We start from the raw sequence: 18545 nt of genomic DNA on the forward strand, positions 1-18545 counted from the left end.
AGACGTTGTCTTCCACCTGCGGGAGAATTGAATTGCATTTCATGTGCCGTAAAGACGTTGTCTGAAATTCCACCTGCGGGAGAACTGCAGGATAAAAACCCACCCACGATGGCTTTAGGGATGTGCTGGGTGGGGGGGCTCGCGTCCACCCCGCGAGGCAGGGCTGGGTGCACGGGGGCCATCGTTGACACCCAGACAAAAGGGCAGCATCGCCCGCTGCGGGGCTGCTTTGAACGGCTGCACCAGCCCCAAGCAACGAGACTGAGGAAAGGGGGGCATCGAGACTGAGGAAAGGGGGGTGGGGGGAGGGAGAGGCAGGGACGGGGTTAAAGCAAATAATCATAAAGACCCGAGGATGGATTGCGCCTCTCCTAATAGACTGCGACAAACCGGGAGGCTGAGGGCATTGCACGGGCCGTACCGCAGGATTTTTATGCATCCAGGAGCCGCACAGCATCGGGCTTCTTGTTTCTAGAAAGAGCTGCTGCTGCAGCAAAGGATTTCTGCCCTTTTCCCCTTCCTTTTTTCTCTCTCTTTAAATCAACCAACCAAACAAACCAACCCAAAGCCACCTGTTTCTATGAATTAGCTCAAGCGTGACACCCCGGGTTCGCTTGCTCTTTCCGATACTTATTTACGACTCAATTTTTTTTTTATCGAGCAAAGCTGCGTTTTCCAGGCTGGAAGCCGCGGCGGCGCCTTCCCGGGAGCCGTGCGGCAGGGGGGACGTTAGCAGAGGCAAGGGACAGCACTGCCGAGACAACGGGCGCACCCGCACACGTCCCATCGATCTTCCCCTTCAGCGCAATAACAAGTGTATTATGCAAAGCGTCCTTCAAAGACGTCGTATCAGAAGGTGCTTTTGATGGTGACTCGTAACTGGGGCTCAGATTAAAAGAAATTAGAGCTGGTGGGTCTTAACACACTTGCGGGGAGAAAACCAAAGAGGTTTTTGCCCGCGTAACTCCGGGCGCACGCCCTCCACCTTCCCCAGCCGCCGCTCCCCGATCCGGTCCGTAACTAAACCTTAAACAACATTTCTCGACGGTTTTGCTAAAGACACACGTGTTCTGGGTTTCTTTCCTCCCCGCAGCTTCCGAAACCCTCAGCTCTGCTCCAGCCCAAACGTGACTCATTTCCAAACAGCGTTACAAATCTCGGCGACGCCAAAACGCCACCGAACAAAGGAGAAGCGAGCGAACCACCGCCGTTTTCCAAGGGAGACAAAATTTGCAGCATGGTTTTGCATCACACCATAAAGCGCTCGTGGAAGGGGGGACCGAGGAGAAAGGGTGGGCACCGACACTTTGTCATATTTCTGGCCCAAAACCACCCTGGCTTTTAACGTACTTGGCTGCCAACCCCGCTCGCCCCGTGCGACGTGGTGACGAGCCGTTAGCGGAGGAAAATAGGTGGGTTACGGTAAGCGGAGAAAAATAAATCAGGTTTTTTGTGAAGGCAGAGGACCAGCCGGTTTCAGATGAATATTTAGCAGGCAGGCGGCCGCTGCTCCAGCGGCGTCTCGAAATACTAAACATGCAGAGACAGGGAAAAAAAAGGAAAAGGAAGAAAATTCCCAATTCTCCGACCCCGTTTTGTACTGGGTAAAGAAATGGGAGATTTTTAGGTCAATGAGGAAAGCAGCAAGACGATGAGGTAGGGAATGGGGGACACTTTCCTCTCCCCACCGTGCTCTCCCCGCCAGCCCCAGCTCCACAAGGGGCACGTTTCAGCCCAGCCTCGGTACCTCTGAATTTATTTTAATCTTTCATTTTGCTCCATCGCAGGATTTTTTTTTTTTTACTTTTTTTTTTTTCCTAGGGCACTTTTCCTGCTTTCAGTGTGCGTTACAGCTCTATTTAACATCTTTATGTGGTCTCACTAGCTTGGGAGCTCTCTCTTTCTCTGCACAGAAATGCTCACAGACACAATATATCTTTCTACATACATTTCCAAACGCCGAAACCTAGAGGCTGAGTCTGGCACTTCAGTTCTAAATCATGTCATTTTACACAGAGAAGAAAGCAGGGGGGGAGAAAGGGGGAAGAGAAATGAGTTAAAGCCACAGCACTGGCTTTAATATTTAATCTCCTTCCATCAGCAGCTGACATACAGCAGTGTTATTTCAGCCTGCTATTTTGCGGGCGTCTGAATTAAAAAGAAGATGTAGACTGTAAACTCTTTGGGGCGAGGGACAGGCGCTGGGATAATGCCGCTGCAAATCGGCCCCGAAAGCGGCGGCGACCCTTCACGCTGCAGTGGCGAAGGGCTGCGTAAAATAAAGAGTTTAAACACCGCACGCGGCCCCAATTTCTGCTTTTCTCTCCCCCCACGATGGCCCTACGGCTGCCTTCAGTGCAGGGGACGGAGCACATGGATGGCATTTGGGGTTTGGGTAAACACGAGGCTGGGTTTATTTACCCCAGAGATGGTAACAGCTTTTCGGAGAAAACAGATTTGAGGCAGGCTAAGGCTGGCTAGTCTGCATTCTTTACTCAACAGGCTGTGACAGCTTGATGAATAAATGTGCTCATTTAAAAATCTTTATTTAATAGGACACAATACTTCCAGCTGGACCAACACGCCATCTCCATTAGAGCAAGAGCCAGAGAATAAATGCAGTAGGCTGAAGCCTGGATCTTTAGTCAGGAGATTTTTCCATTGGTTTAATAAGCGCAACGTGAAAGAGAAGGGGTTGCTCAGGGTTTTTCCTTGCTTTTGTAAAGCCTATAACTGCATTTGATGCAAAAGGAGGGCGAGGCGAGCGCCAAACCCACCGCATCCAACCCTCCGTCCGTGCAGGAGCCCAGGCGCTCGCTGGCTCTCCCAGCAGCTCCAGCGCACAAGCTGCACAGCTATTTTTTAACCTTGACAGTCATTTTCAGAGAACATAAACACCGGCTGCGCACCGAGCCAGTCGCCCGGCCAAAATTCAGTTTTAATATAGACCAAGTGTAGGCTGCAACAGCACAAACTGTTCCACGGGCACACGCTTGTAAAAAGGAGACTTTACCTTGCCGAAAGCACAAGCCCTGGTACAGTCTCACCAGACCTGAAAGGGGTGAGGAGCCAAACCTGTCTCCATCAAGATCACCACACGGCTGAATTAATAAGCTGTCATTAATACGGGGAAGCCGAAATGCTGCTCCAACCTTAACTCCAGAACAGCGGTGCGTTATTCTGCCCACGGACACCACGGTACTGCCGTGACATGGTTGAAACACCTGGATACCAGGGGAAACAAAAGAAATCAGCACGTGTCTTGCAACCGCAGTGCTAGAGGTAAATGACTGCACTAAGTGCTCCGGCGCGGATAAGCTGAGCTCAAAGTCACCGACATTAAAAGGAGCCACAAGAGGTTTCACTTCCAAAGTCCGTCCGGTTGCCGTGATGCCCTACAGCGAGCGATCGCGGTGCGATCAGCCCAGGACGAGGGGGCTGGGGGATGTCCTGGGGTCTGCCTTGCTCTCCTGGCACCGCCTCGGGCGAGGGGCACCTACCTCCTTCGTTTGGGGACCTCCCAGCGGGCAGGACACCCACGCGAGCCGGGAGACGCAACGTGCGGAGAGCGAGGCCAACTCCACGGGGAGATGCTGGACCTCCCGCACGCATCCCAGCCCACCCAGCGTCCGACGCAGCACATCCTCCTCGCGCTTCCCGGCTGCGGCAGACCTGCTGCCTACGCCCCATCCATACATCTCGCTGTGACAGGGCTCAGATGGATTTCTAGCCGCGTGGCAGGCTGGATAGATATTCCCTGTTCACTCGGCACAACTGCAGAGGTAACTAATGCAGGGTCACGGATGCCCCCAAGGGCTGGGTGCCCAAAGGTTAGCTGTTACGGCTGTGAGTGATGTGACCCCCCAGTTCTTGCGCAGATCTGGGCTCCATCTCACCCATTTCCCATCCAAGCAATGACAACGATAATTCCCTCCCTTGCAGAGAGGCTGTAAGGATTAATTCGCTAATGTGCATAAAGTGCCCCGATACTGGAGTGATTCATAGATTTTAAAGGCCGGGGGGACCATTACAATTATCTGCCCGGGACCACGTGAATCCCCAGATGGGCCCATTTCCATAGGAAAGGAGGTGTCACGAGACGACGAGGAGGGTAACGCCGCAAAGACTTGTTGGTTTGAAAGAACGTAACAATGGCACAGCCAAGTTGTCTCATTTTTACACTTACGAGAGACGACACGCAAAGATTTCGGACCCGTTTCCTCTTGGAGGGTTCCCCATAAGGCGGTGCTCACCGGGGCCAGGTTTCAGAAGAGCTCGGAGCCCAGTTGCTCCCACTGGAAAGCTCGTGGCTGCGTTTTCGAAAGCAGCCAAAGCACCGAGTCCGTGCAGCTCGAAGGTGGCCGCAGCAGCTATGGTTACCGAGCGCTTCTGGAAACCTGGTTTCAGTGGCAGCATCCTTCCGCTAGAGGAGGGAAGAGACAGCACCTCAGCGAGCCTGAACGAGGATAAATGAGAAGAAGAGTGAAAGTTTATGAGTGATCAGCTCAAGAACAAAAAGGCCAGATCGTGTATTGCACGTACAGGTATTCAAAGAGAGCTCTGCCGCTCCCGCTCGAGCACAAAGCCTTTTGCAGGAGGGGGAGCGGCTGCTCGGTGGGCTGCGAGCGCAGCGCAGGCTTTATACTGAGAACGCCCCTGAGCCAAGGTCATTTCACCCCAGCCCGTGCGGGGGAGAAACTAAAACCTGAAAGAGGGGCGAGAGGTAACCTCCACGGCCGCATCAGCCGGGGGACGTCAGCTCAGCGTCCGCTTCAGGGCTTTGCTTTGTCGCTGCCGCAGCGGGGCCATTTCTTGCACTGCAGCAGGATGCTCGTCTGCAAAATGTTCGGGCATTAAGTGCCCGGTGCCCTTCCCAAAGTTGGAGGCAGCAGGAAAAGCTTATTTCTACTCGTTCAGGTCCTGTGAAAATCAGGAAGGCCACAGCCAGCTCCATCACTTCGGAGAGGAGCGGGCTTGGCTGCATTTTGTGCAATGCTCCCCCCCTGCAGCGCCCCCCCCCCCAAAACTGCATCGAGATTAAACCTTGAAATATTATTTTTGGCTCAGGCAACTCCAGGGACCCATGTGGCTATGCCTTTTACTTTAAAAATCCGCTTACATCCTGCCCTGTGATTAATTCAAGTTCCTTTCCTTGTTTAAAAAAAAAAAAAAAAGAAAGAAAGAGTAAGAATAATAATGAGAAACTTCAGCCCGTTCACAGGCAGCATTCAGTGCTGGTGTCAGGAAGCCACAACCAAACAACCAAAAAGCCCTTTAACAAACACTTTGTTTGGGATGAACATTGTGCAAACCACAAAAATTTGCCTTTTTTAATTTTTTTTTTTGCTTAGAGAGAACCATCTGCCTTCAGATTTTGTTTTTCCGGGGGATCGCGTGTTTTGTTTTTAAGCTAGTTATCACAGATGGGCGCTGCACAGCAGCATCTTCCCTGTGTCACATAATCTGCCCTCTAAATGCAGACGGCTCCACGTCAGGCTTCTCCCATCTCCAGCGAGCCGAGGGAGAGCAGCAGCAAGGTTAAGATGCCAACGCGTGACACAGGATGCTTTGGTTTCCCTGAGATCAGCACCTGGGAGGTGACAGACGAGCTACGTTTTTTATAAGGCAGCGAGGACCAGGCCGGAGGGAGCGGAATTTTACGGGCAGTTCAGTATTCGGCTCCTACCGAATCACTGGCAATTAGTGCCGAGATAACTCAGGTTGCTCCACAAACTTCCCTGCAATTGAAACAAAGAGTTAACCAGGTTCTGGAGCCCGTCCCATCCTGTTCCTCCTTGGCCAGAAGGGCAGAGCATTTAACTCGGAGTAGGTAAATAATTTAATTTACATTTCTATAGCTTCGCTTATCCCAGAGGGCTTCTCATACACATGCCCCTCCACTGAAATGCAGGTGTTTCAGCAGGGGGGAAGGCAGCAACCATCTGGCCTACAGCACACCACGTAGCGGTGAGGAGGGAAGCATTCGGCCAAGGACATATGGAGCAAAAACTCTTTAATAAACTCCGCATTCAACTTTTTTTTTTTTTTTTTTATAATTTTAATAAAGTCTCATATGGTAGACGCAGCCTCTCCTTCATCTCCAGCGCACCCGCATTCAACTTTTTTTTTTTTCTTTTATAATTTTAATAAAGTCTCATATGGTAGACGCAGCCTCTCCTTCATCTCCAGCGCACCTGAGTCGAGCATCAGCACGTCTGGGTGCAGACAAAAAACAATTGCCAACCCTCCGGAGCAGCCAGCAGCCGACCTGCTCAGCCAGGAAGGCATTCATCCCAGCTGGATTCAACCTGGGTCGGACACCGGGTGCTTTAGCTATCAAACCCAACCCTCCAGCCACCGAGGAATTTCTCTGCAACACACCAAAGGACCACGAACCAACCTTCTCTCCTTTTTAAAAAGGGGCACATGTAGAAAAACAGCAGATGGTTGAGGTGGTTTATGGAGCACCTGGGAGGAAAGCAGCCCCTTGTTCTGCCCGAAGTACACCCGGTCCCACAGACGAGGAGCCCTCAGTGCCTCGAAGGCACAGCTCCTTCGGAACGGCTGCTGGAATTACAGCCCAAACACCGGGACGCAAACCTAAGCTGGGAAGATCAGGCTCCTAAATCTCCAACGGGTCTACACTACGTGAGAGCAGGCAGGATTTTCTAAGACACCGATACCCTCCTCCTCTGCTCGAGTGATACTCGAGGGGGACGGACACCTCGAGGAGTCAGTCCGCTCCTCCCGAGCTCTCTGTCCGCAGGCATTGGCTGCTCCATCCCATCGGCAGCAGATCCCTGCAGCCAGACGCAGACGAGCGAGGCGGGGACCTGCCCGCAGTCGCACAAAGCCTGTGGCGCTCGGCTAGAACCTGGAAATGCAATAATTATTTACTTCCACACGGTGGAGCATTTTTAGCCTTGTTTCAATAAAAGTGAAGGTTATTAAAATACATGTATTAATTACCGCTGCCACATAACTTAAGAGGAGAGGCACAGCGGTAATTAACGGAGGTGAGCGAGGGGGTGGAGTTGCAGAGCGTCAGCGACTCCACAGCTTGTGCCTATGGATACGCGCCTGCCCCATGGGAACCCCCAGATAGCTCCAGTGTGGATGTGAATCATTATTACGTCCCCGGCTCGAATCCCAGCAGCACCACAGGTTTTCAGTGTGACCTTGGGCAAGCCATCAATTCTTCCCCTACCTACCAGACAGAGCAAATAAAAAGGGAAAAGGCACCATACTTCACGAGGGCGTTAGGAGAGGAAGCCGACCGCGCATGCAAGGACCAGGAGCCACGTGAGAAGCACTGCAGGAAAAAAAAAAAAATATTAACAAAGGCAATTACAGCTGTGTTTCCCTAACCGTATTTCAAGCGCGGGCGCTCAGTGATTCATTAGGAGCTCAGCATCTCTTCCCGTCACAAGAGCTGGGGAACAGAGACCAAGGAAAACGGGCATAGGCACGGCGGAGAGCAGGGAGCTCGGGCTAAGTGAAATTCCTGCTCTGCCCTACCGCAGAGAGCTGCTCGGGCTGAGCAGTTTAGGAAGTTATGTGGCATTGAGGGAGGAAAGGGGTGAATTATGCAGCTGCGCTCTTGTGTTATTCGTGGGGCCCTGCCCTCGTGCAATGCGGAGAAGGAATCGTGAGCCCCTGGTGCTGCTGGTAGAGAAGAAAGGGTAAAAAAGAGGAGGAGGGGGGAACTAACCCACCCCGCCCCCCCAAAAAAAACCCTTCAGATCTACCACAGAAACCCAATCTGGGCTCCTGCCTTCCCCTGCAAGCCTCTGCTGTTTACCAAATGAGTCACCCTTCCTGCCTTGAATGCTCGACAGCTCCTGAATGAATAATCTGGGAGCAAAGACTTTCTCGGCAAACAAACAGCATCGGCAGCAAGTCCCGCGCGACGCATGCATGCGAGAGATAATTTATAGAGTGAAAAGAAAAGAATAACAGGAAACTCCTTCTCTGCATACCCCGAGAAACAAGAATGTGTGTGTAAAAATAATTAAATCCGAACTGGAGTCGATTAATTTGTCTACAGGGCTGAGGATTTGTGCTTTGGGAGGCTGCACGGGGATCTTAAAAAGTCTCTGGACGGTGGCCAAGTCTGTCAATACCGCACGGGCGAGGAGAGGCTTTGGCAGCAGGTGCCGGAGCACGTGCAGCTCCGGCAGCGCCGTGGTACAAGCCACTCCGGCTTCCCTGCTCCCTGCCAAACCATACATCGCAGCCGAGTACTCGGCCTCATTGGAAACGCAGCCCTTAAGCCCGGGGTGACAACGGGGAATCTTGCAGCCTGCACGTCCCTGCACCTGGCGGGGACGCTGCGATGCTCCCCCAGCAAGGCAGTGCTGTTGGCACTGGGGAGGCGAGCTTAGAAATGTAGGTAAAGGGAAACCGAGTGGTTTGAGCCAGCGGAACCGAGCCAAAACCAGGGCTTGAACGTCTCCCTTGGACCCGAGATACCCAACGCAGTCGTGTCTGAGCAAGGGTCTGCGGTCGGGTCCTTGAGCAGCAGGACAGCGCTGCAGGGAGCTGCCATGCCCACGCGCGGGACAGCGATATCTCCCTTTCTGTACTTACCTTGGGAAGAGCGTAAGAGAAAGCTCTGCTGGGAAAGCAGGACTCCAGCAGCGGACTCTGCTCCGAACAGCCGGTCCCTCAACTCCAATCCAACCCCCTTACGGTCATTTCCAAAGCAAATTCTCAAGGGTCGAGAGAGCGGAGGTTAAATTTGGTCTCATCCGAGAGGTTTGGCGGTTGTCCTCTCGGAAGATGCCTTGCACCAGGCTAACGCGATCCTCTCCGCTGCACTATTGTTTCAGGGCTATGAGAAAACTGATCCTAAAAAAAAAAAGTTAGCTCCAATGGAAGAAAGCACTCATTGTGCCAGTATGCCGCAGCTTGAAAAAGTCGACGTGACTCAGCCTTGACCTTTGAACAACACTACAATTAGAAAAAGGATGCCATGGTCCCCATTCAGTTTTTTAATACGCTGGAAGGTTGATTTCCTTCAATTCATTTGCAATATTGGGTATGCGCCCACCCATTCATGGTGTGTGAGCCTCTCCTTGCAGGCTTTATTGCCTGAAAAAAAGGGGTGTTTTTTGTGGACCTGAGCTAGGACCGCTCCTGGGGAAGCTGCAACAGTCTGCAGAGGGCATCGTGTTAAATGACGACAGAATTCAAGCGGCTTAGAGGCTCGGGTTTTTTCCCCTTTAACGTTGGCATTTGCTAGTTAGAGGGAACAAGCTCTACGGAAGTGTAGACCCACATAACCGGAGGCGCGTGGGCACGACTTAAATACACTCACGCAGTCTAAAAATGGGGAGGGTAATTATTGAGGGTGGTAGATGGGGTATCAAAGTGGAGAGGGGCAAAACGCAGGAGGCAAATTCAGATTTACGGATCCTTGGCCACCTTGAGAAGCGACTGGGGCATTTTGGAAACGAGCCGTAGAAATAAAAGGGGCCCGGCCCCCTTCGACTATATCAAGAGGTACGAGCACTCTGCTCAGCAGAGATGGCTTCGGCCAGCTCCGACTTCCACAGATGTCCCAGTGCAAGGCGTGAAATGAGAGCCCGAGGAATTCACCAAAACCCCTGCAGCGACTCCCGTCAGGCCAGAGCCAGTCCTGCCCTCGCATCCCTTCCATCCATCCGTACTCACGGAGCTCCCAGATCTTATCTGAGGGCATGATATCCGTACTCACAGAGCTCCCAGATCTTATCTGAGGGCATGATTTCCCCCCACGACTAACCCCCATGACTAACTTCTGTACCTCCCTTCATCTTCTTTATTCCTGACTAACCCATTCTGTACCTCCCTTCATCTTCTTTATTCCAAGGAGCCCTTGAAGCACAAACAGCTTTCCAGCACTAATCTCACCAACACCACTTATGAAAACGCATCTTTTCTTTGTGCCTCTCCACACCTTTCTCCCGGAGATTTTGGCCAACCTGCAGAGCCCCTTCGCTCTTTTTCTGCATTTTACATAGACCATGATTGCCCTTGATAAGTTGTCAGATGTCAGCACACTGCAGTAATTAAGCTTTTAAAGGGAGAGAGGCAGCAGCAGAAAAAAAAAATCCGGGCGTTTGTCTATTTTTGCCTCTTGGAAGAGCCACCTGTTTTATCCTAACAGGTAGATTTATGGGCATATTAACGCGGCGCTGCTGCTCCCACCCTGATGAGGTTCTCAGTGACCCTCTTCTCTCTGGAGATTTATGATTTCTCAGAGCAGACTATTGCAGAGGGGTCTAACTCCAAGCTCTTTGCCTGACTCCATCCCGCACCCAGAGTGCCGGGAGATCTTCCGCACTGAGGATCCGGATCCTTTTCTTTTTTTCCCCCCAAATCATCTGCAATCATTATGCAACTGCACCGTCTTTCAAAATGTGCCAAGCTTTCCCCAGCAAGTCAGGTCAGGTTTACGGGGAAGCAAGTCTCCTTGCTCTTCTCACATTCGTTTCCAAACGCCTCGCAATGCCTGCCATTACAGGAGCTCACGACGGAGAGGTTTCAGCTGTCTACACAACAGGATTACGTTCGAGGAGTGCATTAGCACTCTCCCAGCTCTCCGGCGCTTGTCTGTGTACTTAGTGACCCGACAAAATCCCCAGCAAAAGCCTTTCTGCGTCTGAAACGGACTCCCCAGCTGCAATTCGCACCAGCCCAGGGCTCTCGCTCGCTTCTAATTGCCTCCTTAGCCACTCCTGGCTAATGGTAAACCCTTTTAACATTACTTTCCACCTGCAGCCCTTAATAAAAATTAAGTGGATAAACTCTTAAGTGCAAGAAAAATCAGACAAGATAGAGCCAAACATAACGCAAGCAGCTTTCCCTTAAGCTTTTCCCCACGTTGTTTGATCTACAGCCCTCCTCCCCAGCCCCGTCTGTGCTCCCAGCCTCGCAAGCAGAGATTACCCCCACTGAGGTGCCAACTGGGTGATGATTCAGCGATGTAGAAATATACAGCTGAGGTCACCAAAATCGCTTTACTCGCATCCTTAGGGTCTTAACAATTTTTCCGCCTACGTTATGGGCTGCAGATAATAAAATTTCACATGCAGTCAAAGCAAAATGCATTTAAATTTTCTTCTAAAGCTTACAAATGTTTGAGGTTTATAGCAAACATCACACAAGCCTCTTAAAAGGGAGACAAGCTAACACAGCAATCACAAATTGTTTTTAATACCTAAAACGTGTGCAGGAAACACCTCCCCCAGCCACAGAAACAAAAGCTTGGATTAATACCCCAGCAAGTAGGGGAATTAGCAGATTTTCTAAGTGCAGAAGCCGGAATTAAGATGTCGACAGCGATGCTGTGCAATGAAGAGCTCACGCCTGTATCTTCAGCACTGCAAGTATCTGGTAACACATCGCACAATAACTTTGCGGATGTCTGGGGTAGCAGAAGCAGTGGGGAAGGCAGGAGTCTCACAACAAAAAAAAGCAAAGAAAAGAGCCAGCAAGATACACACGAGCAAGACATCAGTGGAATGATCTGCTCCTTACTTTTAAGTCTAGCTTGGATTGCTTAAAATCCGGTCCTTTGAATATTTATTCTTATAAATGAGCTTTTTGGAGACTGAACCGCTCGTCTCCCTGCCTGAAGCCCGCATCAAGGGGGTTTAAGCAGATAAGCATGACAGGTGATGCTTTGAATTCCTGTCTATTATTCTAGTGACCATAAAACCCTCCCTGTCTATCCCCCCCAAATAAAGCCCGCTTCTCCGCCTAAAAGCAGCGACTGACACAGCTCCGCAAGACACATTTACCATTTATAAATAACCTGAAGAAGTTAAGAAGCCAAAAATCTTTAACTGCCCCAAAGACAGACTGATTCAACATTTTGCAAGAACTTCATTTTATGAAACGGTTCAATTTATCAGGCTTTACTGCTGAGATTAATTTATAGCTTGTTTTGCACTGCTGCAAAACTCTCCCACCCCATCCCCTACACACACACACACACAATTCTTTATTGTCTAGATGTTTACTCTCGGGGGGAATTTTAGGACTTTAATGTTTTTATTGTTTTAATCCGGCATATAAAAAAAATTATTTGAGCAAAACAGCTGGTACAAGTGCTTGGAAAGTGGTGGTGCAGTTTCTCAGCCTGCATCATTAAGCAGGTGTTAAATAAACACGATGCCACGCTCCTCCCGAGATTTACCACGGCAGGAGATTTGCAGGGGATCAATAACGGGCAGGGATGTCACCCAGCTGACAGCTCAGCCTCTCCTGCACGGACCTTTGCTTGTCTGCCAACACACCCAGGACCTGCTTTAGCCTAAATTCCTCCAGACAGTACCACTAACCCAGGGAAGGGGTGAACCGTGGCAAAGAAAAAACCCCCGCTTGCTACTTTCTGTACACAAAGGGGATTTCTGCAGATCGGCTGTGTGCCCTCTTCCTTACGCACAGAGAAGAAAAAGCCCAAAAGGTACTTTTTTTCTTTCCGACAGGCACGCGCCAGTCCTTTGTGCGGCTACAGCATCGCAACCCCCCAGCGGCAGGATAACGCAGTGTTTGCCCAGCGAATCCATCAGCCCTTTACAAACCTCACATTTCCTCCCGCGTCAAAAGAGCTGCTAGAAATAAACGTATTTATTGTGAGCTTTTACACCTCAACCAAGAACTGACTCCTTAAGGAAGGTTCTCATGCAAAGCAGCAACCACTGAGGGAGAGAAGTGTTAGCTAAAAACCCCCTAAAGCTTAAAAAAAAAAAAAAAGCATGACTAGAAATCACTTCTATGAATAGCTCCGCTTTCATTCTCAGATCTCACACGAAATCTCTAGAAAGGACCTGAGATATTATGGCTTAAAGGGTTTTTTTCCACCTTGCTCTCCAGCAATGAGATGCTCAGGGGTTTTCTCCCTGCCAAGTGCGTAAGGACACGGCATCTCCTGCTCGCCTGTGCTCCGGCATCACCGCTACCGCCACGGCCGGGGAGAGACGATCGCCCGACGCGCTGCTCTGCGCCAGCAGCCGTGCCGGCCGGGCTGCCGCAGAGGGGCGGAGCGGCCTCCGCCATCCAACAATGCCCGGCTCCAGCCCGGCGAGCATCCTTGGGAGAAAAAGAGAGGATTTTAGCTGCCTTTCCAATTACCAAGAGCCCTCTCTAGTAGCCTCCTCGTGTCTTTGCAAAGCTCAGTTGTGTCTTTCTGAGATTAGAGAACTGAACAGGGGAAGTGGGCTCATTAAAAAAAGTATCCCCCGGTTATTTAGATATTGAAATAAAACCAGGTCACAGGCTTGTTGGTTACTAATAACTCCGTGCAGGGTCTAAGGAGCCGAAGGAAAACATGCCTGTCTTTCTCCTTGCGACCCAAAGCAGCCTCCTCAGTATCGTTTTTGCTGGGGAAGGAGGTGGAAGTCCCAGGCAGAGTCCCCCCTACTTGTTTTTTTGTCCTTAAGTGACAACTTGGCTGGATTTTGTGCGAGAAGTTTACAGAAAATCCTGCAAACTCAACGCACCTTTTTGAAAATTAAACGTCTCCGTGATGGCATGATAACGAGGTCTTTGTCAAAGCTACGTGCTGCATCCGCACTTGGGGAGTAAATTATCTGTTCATGCAGTAAAACACAAAGCTTTCGTAATTTTCTCAGAGATTAGCAGACAGGTAGCAAGTGAGGCTTTGAACAACAACAAAACCCCACAAAACCAAACAGTCTTGTCTTCAAAAGACTGGTTTTAACGTAAGGAAATATTCTACTGGCCAAGAAAAAACCTAGAGCTCAAAAGAGGCAGGAAAAATTCAATACTGAGCGTAAGGCAGGCTTTGATTGTACCTTAAGATCTCTCCCTCGTTTCCTAACCAACCCTCTTCCCTCTAAAACCTCCAAACCCAGTGCCCTATTTCTCATTTGCTTTACGAGGGACGGCGGCTGCCATACAGCACGGATGAAAAACAGGTTTTGCAGTTCTTGAGATAAGATCACATGAGGTTAAACTCACAAGCCACGGTCAACATGGCAACGCTCGCAGGTTCGCATTCGGCTGCAAGAGTATGCAGCCACTGGCAGCTTTCTGCTCCTATTAAGCTCAAGACCACAAGCAAGCTTTTAGATCAGTCTAATTTCAAGTTAATAAAAGAGCCTGGCTCAATTTATGGCTTCGTGCTAGCAGCACACGCAGTTTGCATTTTTGATATAGAGCAAGAGCTTTAGGTAAGGACTGGGCTGAGATTAGTTCGTTCCAAGCAGAAACTCCATGGTTGTGAAACTCGCTTAAATCAAAAAGAGAAGAAACCATTCCCTGCAAGTGCACGGCCATGTTCCTTTGTGGGTATTTTTGCAGCCCTGATCACGTTCCCAAGAAAGGGGAAACCTTCCTTCCTCGTTCCCCCCCCCCCCCCCCCGCCCCACCGCTGCAGAAAGTGGAAACCATCCCATTAATCTGGGAACAACGAGGATATGGCTCAGTTAAAAAAACAAAACAAAACAGAAATTTAAATCATTAGAAACCTGGCAGCGCCCGAGGAACTCCAGACCCGATTCAATGGGCTTCGCTGGCCTGCGAGCGGCACGACCAACTGGTGCTGCAGGTGCGAGACGCGCACGGGGGCTCTCGCGTGCTCTGCGAGAAGGGAGGCGAGAATGGCAATACCCTCTTTGAAATAGCAAGCCCCGAGTAAAGCACGCACATCAACGGATACCCTGCAAAACCTGCATCCCCTGGCGCCGTGCAGAGGCCACTTTCCAAGGAGGGGATGCTCTCCTACATCTACGTCCAGAATAATGACTGCTGCTGACTTTCCTTCCTGCCGCTCTCAAGTGCGTGGCATCAAACTGCCCCAATAAAGTGGGACTGGTAGCCAGGATATGTTCATATTCATATAAATCTATATGTAGAGATACATATATGATTGTTTATATAAGGAACATATCCTGGCGTGCACGCTCTCTCTGTCTCTATGTATATTTATAGTTGCTGAGTCTGCAAGTCGCCCCTCGAAAAGCAGATGGCTTAACAGACCAGCTTTCCCTGGAAATAAGGCTTGACGCCCCACAGCGCTACTCAGCGCCCTTCCTCTGAAACGAGGAAGGTTAAACGAAGTTTTAAGCGGCTCCGAAGAAAACCGTGCCGCTGCCTTCGAGTTCTCAACCCCCGTCTCGCTGGCAGGAGGGGCTCCCTTTGCACGGGAGACCAGACACGCACCTTCCCCAGCGCCGCAGCTCAGCGGTAGGTGCATTTCTGATGTGATTTGTGACCGGTTGAAGAATCCTTTGGGACAAGAGGTGCTCCAAAAGGGCAATTAGATCCATTACTGGCTATTCTATTGCCACATGAAATAGGTTTACTGGTTGTGTGCCGCCTCATATACTCCATTTTTACGCCAAAATGAACAAGTATGCTAATGAAGCGATTGGAGAGCGTGCCTGATACGGCGGCAGCGGGCCGGCGGGGCAAGGTTCTTAGCACGGCGGCTCCTCTCATCCTCCGATAGCGTTTTCTTTGACAGGACCTGCATTAAAGCTGGCTTCTGCATATTTTAAGGTGTTATTAGGTATTCTGCAGCCCCGGCACAGCATCTCTAAGACAATAGCTGCATCGTTTTCCCTTCTATTTCTTCAAATCCAGAGGTGCTATTTCTTCACTTTAATTGCTGCAGCAGCCGACATGGCTAAGAAATCCTAACGAGGGCTTGTTCTAGAACAGGCATTCACCGGAACAGAAATGTAAAAGCTATTGCCAAACCTCACTGCATCTCCAGAGCAAGAAGCCAAAGTCACAGCCCAGACGTTTCTGAGAAAATCCGAACTAGAAAGGAACTAACATGAGTTGAAGTTACTTATCTCCTCTACGTACACGTTAAACCAATTCGTGCTAGTAAGCAATTACCTCACACAAAAAAAACCCCACAGATATATTTCATCAACCAGATCCGGGAGGTTTCTAGCGAAATATGCAGCAGAGTCTTATCAAGCATGTCCACTGCGGCTTCCAGAGACCTTTTGCCAGTCAAATTCTAGCATTGCACGTGCAGTACGCACAGGAGGAGGACACTGCCACAGCCTAAAATACATATAATAACAGTTTCCGGATAAATTTTGCTTCAATGCCTGCCCTTTTAAACAGCCCCCTCCCAGAACGGCCTTAGGGGTGGATGTCCCAGCTTGTGGCTGCCCCTCCGTAGGAAGGAAAAGCTGCTCTTACACATCCAGCCCTTCACACGTGGCCGCAGAAGGGAGAGCAACTCCTGTGGCTCCCACGAGGAAGGAGAAGGAGGGCAAGCAACAGTGTGTGCACGTACAAGCGTGCTTGTAGCATCGCAGAGTTTCACCTACAAACATTCCCAATTTCCAGGTTACGTTGCTTTCTACCTGGCGTCGTCTTCCAATGAAGACTTTAAAGAAAAAAAAAAAGCAAACCAAACCCAAAAAAACCCTATGCCCTATGCGTGTCGTCTTCCAATGAAGACTTTAAAAAAAAAAAGCAAACCAAACCCAAAAAACCCTATGCAAAACACATCACCCCACCAGATTAAGGTGAAGATCTCACGGGTCTCTGCCTCCTGCTATCAGCATCGCCGATAACAAAGACTGTCCTGAGAAGGTATTTGGCAGCAGGGTTAGGGCCAGGAAGCCTATTCACCTGCAAAAAGAACAGCCGAGAGCAAGAAAGCCAGCAGGAAAACGAAAAGGACACATGCAGTAACTGCGAGTCTCCCACTGCTAGTTCCACTTTCAAGCCGGCCATATGGCAGCACAGGAACCGAGTGTTGCAACACTCCCTGCATCTGTGGCACTGCAGCAACCATCCAGGGGGTTATTTTTAAACAGCAGCATTTCACGGCGGGGGGCGGAAGGGGGGAGAAAGGCAGCAAAATAGAGGAATTAGCAAGTCCAGGAAAGGGGGAAGGGATGAAAACCAAGCCCCATGCTGGGTGGGGTGTGACAGCTGCACAGCACCGTCCTGCCCCGTGGCACGAGGCCATAGCCTGGCACCAGCCCTAATAAAAAGGGCATCGGGGGAGACCGCAGTCCAGAGCTGCGACAGCAAGCGCGCCCCTCCGGGAGGGGGGAGATGCCTGCGCAAAGCCCTTGCAAAAGAAAAGCCTTTTCTTTTCCCTGCAAGGATGGCTCTCCGAGCTGCCACTCTGCAGCGCGAGGGGCTTCCAGATTAGATTCATCACGGCCAGACCGGCTGCTTGGTCCCCAGCTTTCCAAAGTGCCCTGAAAGGCTGTCAGCATGTGCCGAGAACACCAAAGCAGCCATCACGCTAAAAGTGCAACTCCTAATTAATACCTAATCAGCCAGAGGGGATGCAAAGATGCTTTCCTGCGAAGAATGAACCACCGGCGTTTCACGTTATTAAAAGTTGAGTCTTTGGCAGAGGCTTACGCGGCAGTTTCTTCCCAGAGCCGCAGGATTTCGTGCAGAGGTCCAGCGAGTCCTTTGGCATCCAGGCTCTTATTTAGAAAAGGGGAATTTGGAAAGCTGTCCAGACCCATTTCCATTTGACAGACAAGTGTCTGTGTCGGTTCAGCACTGCACACGTGCTTCAAATGCAAAGCAGAGCTGGCATTCTCAGAACTGGCAATGAATCCCAGCCATAGGAATGATAAAGATTTTAACTTACAGGAAATGCTGCTATTAAATAATATTTAAGTCTTAATTATATTTTAAAACAGCCATTTTATAAAAAAAGAAGTTCTATTATAGTGCTTTTGTAGTTAAAGGTCTGTCAACATTTCCATTTTAAACCTTCATTTCTAGGGGGTTTATAATTCGGTCATAAAAATTCATTCTAGACTGGAACTTGGCATACAGGGGCTCAGCCTAGGAGCAATATTTTTTATTATCCAATTTGGTTTAAATTGGTTTGGCCGTTTTTAAGTTATAGGAGTGTAAAAAATAAACGTTTACTGGTTTCAGATGCCTTCTCAAGCTTATTATTATTCAAAATTAGCTTTCTCCTCCCCACCTCCAAAAATACCTTCAGCAAGAGGTGGGAGATATCATTTTACTCTGCTGACAATACATGAGTTACAATTCAAATTAATTCACTTCTTTTGATGCTAACAACCTAAAGAGTTACTATAACCAACCACTACTTTCACGCGGACCCATTACATACTGTAAACGCTTGGAGATTTGTGTAGCATCTGCCATTTTGTGCTTGATGTACAGGTACTGCAGCTGTAAAGGCCTTAATTTGAAATAAATAATTAACTCTGGAAACCTGCATTCCTGTAAAATAATAGGAGACCTTTAACCAAGATGTTTCTCTGTAGAATTTTATTTCAGCTGTGGCAGCTTCAAATAAAAAGCTGCAGATGTGAAGCAAGCAGGCGTATACAGCTAGGAATTCCTCGCCACAGAGCTTCAGACGTTTCCTTCAATTTAAAAAACAGGAAAGAAACTCTAGTTTATGGCTCAGCTCTTCAAATCACTTGGGTGCAGTAGGGACACAACATATACGTGACTTTGCATGCTAACTACAGACAAGGGGTATCTGTGCCCAAGCATAACAAAAAGCTCAGAGAAGGATTTTATTCTCGCTCCACCATTAACATCCACAATTT

General features: G+C 49.7%; 1 protein-coding gene across 1 annotated transcript in view; it reads right to left on the reverse strand.

Moving 5' to 3' along the window:
* Positions 1 to 18545, reverse strand: part of ATF7 (activating transcription factor 7) — a 67773-nt gene that overhangs the window by 22647 nt on the left and 26581 nt on the right. The gene's annotated exons all lie outside the window — the stretch shown is intronic.

Source organism: Aptenodytes forsteri, unplaced genomic scaffold (genome assembly GCF_000699145.1).
Source record: "Aptenodytes forsteri isolate BGI_AS27 unplaced genomic scaffold, ASM69914v1 Scaffold162, whole genome shotgun sequence".
Taxonomy (NCBI): domain Eukaryota; kingdom Metazoa; phylum Chordata; class Aves; order Sphenisciformes; family Spheniscidae; genus Aptenodytes; species Aptenodytes forsteri.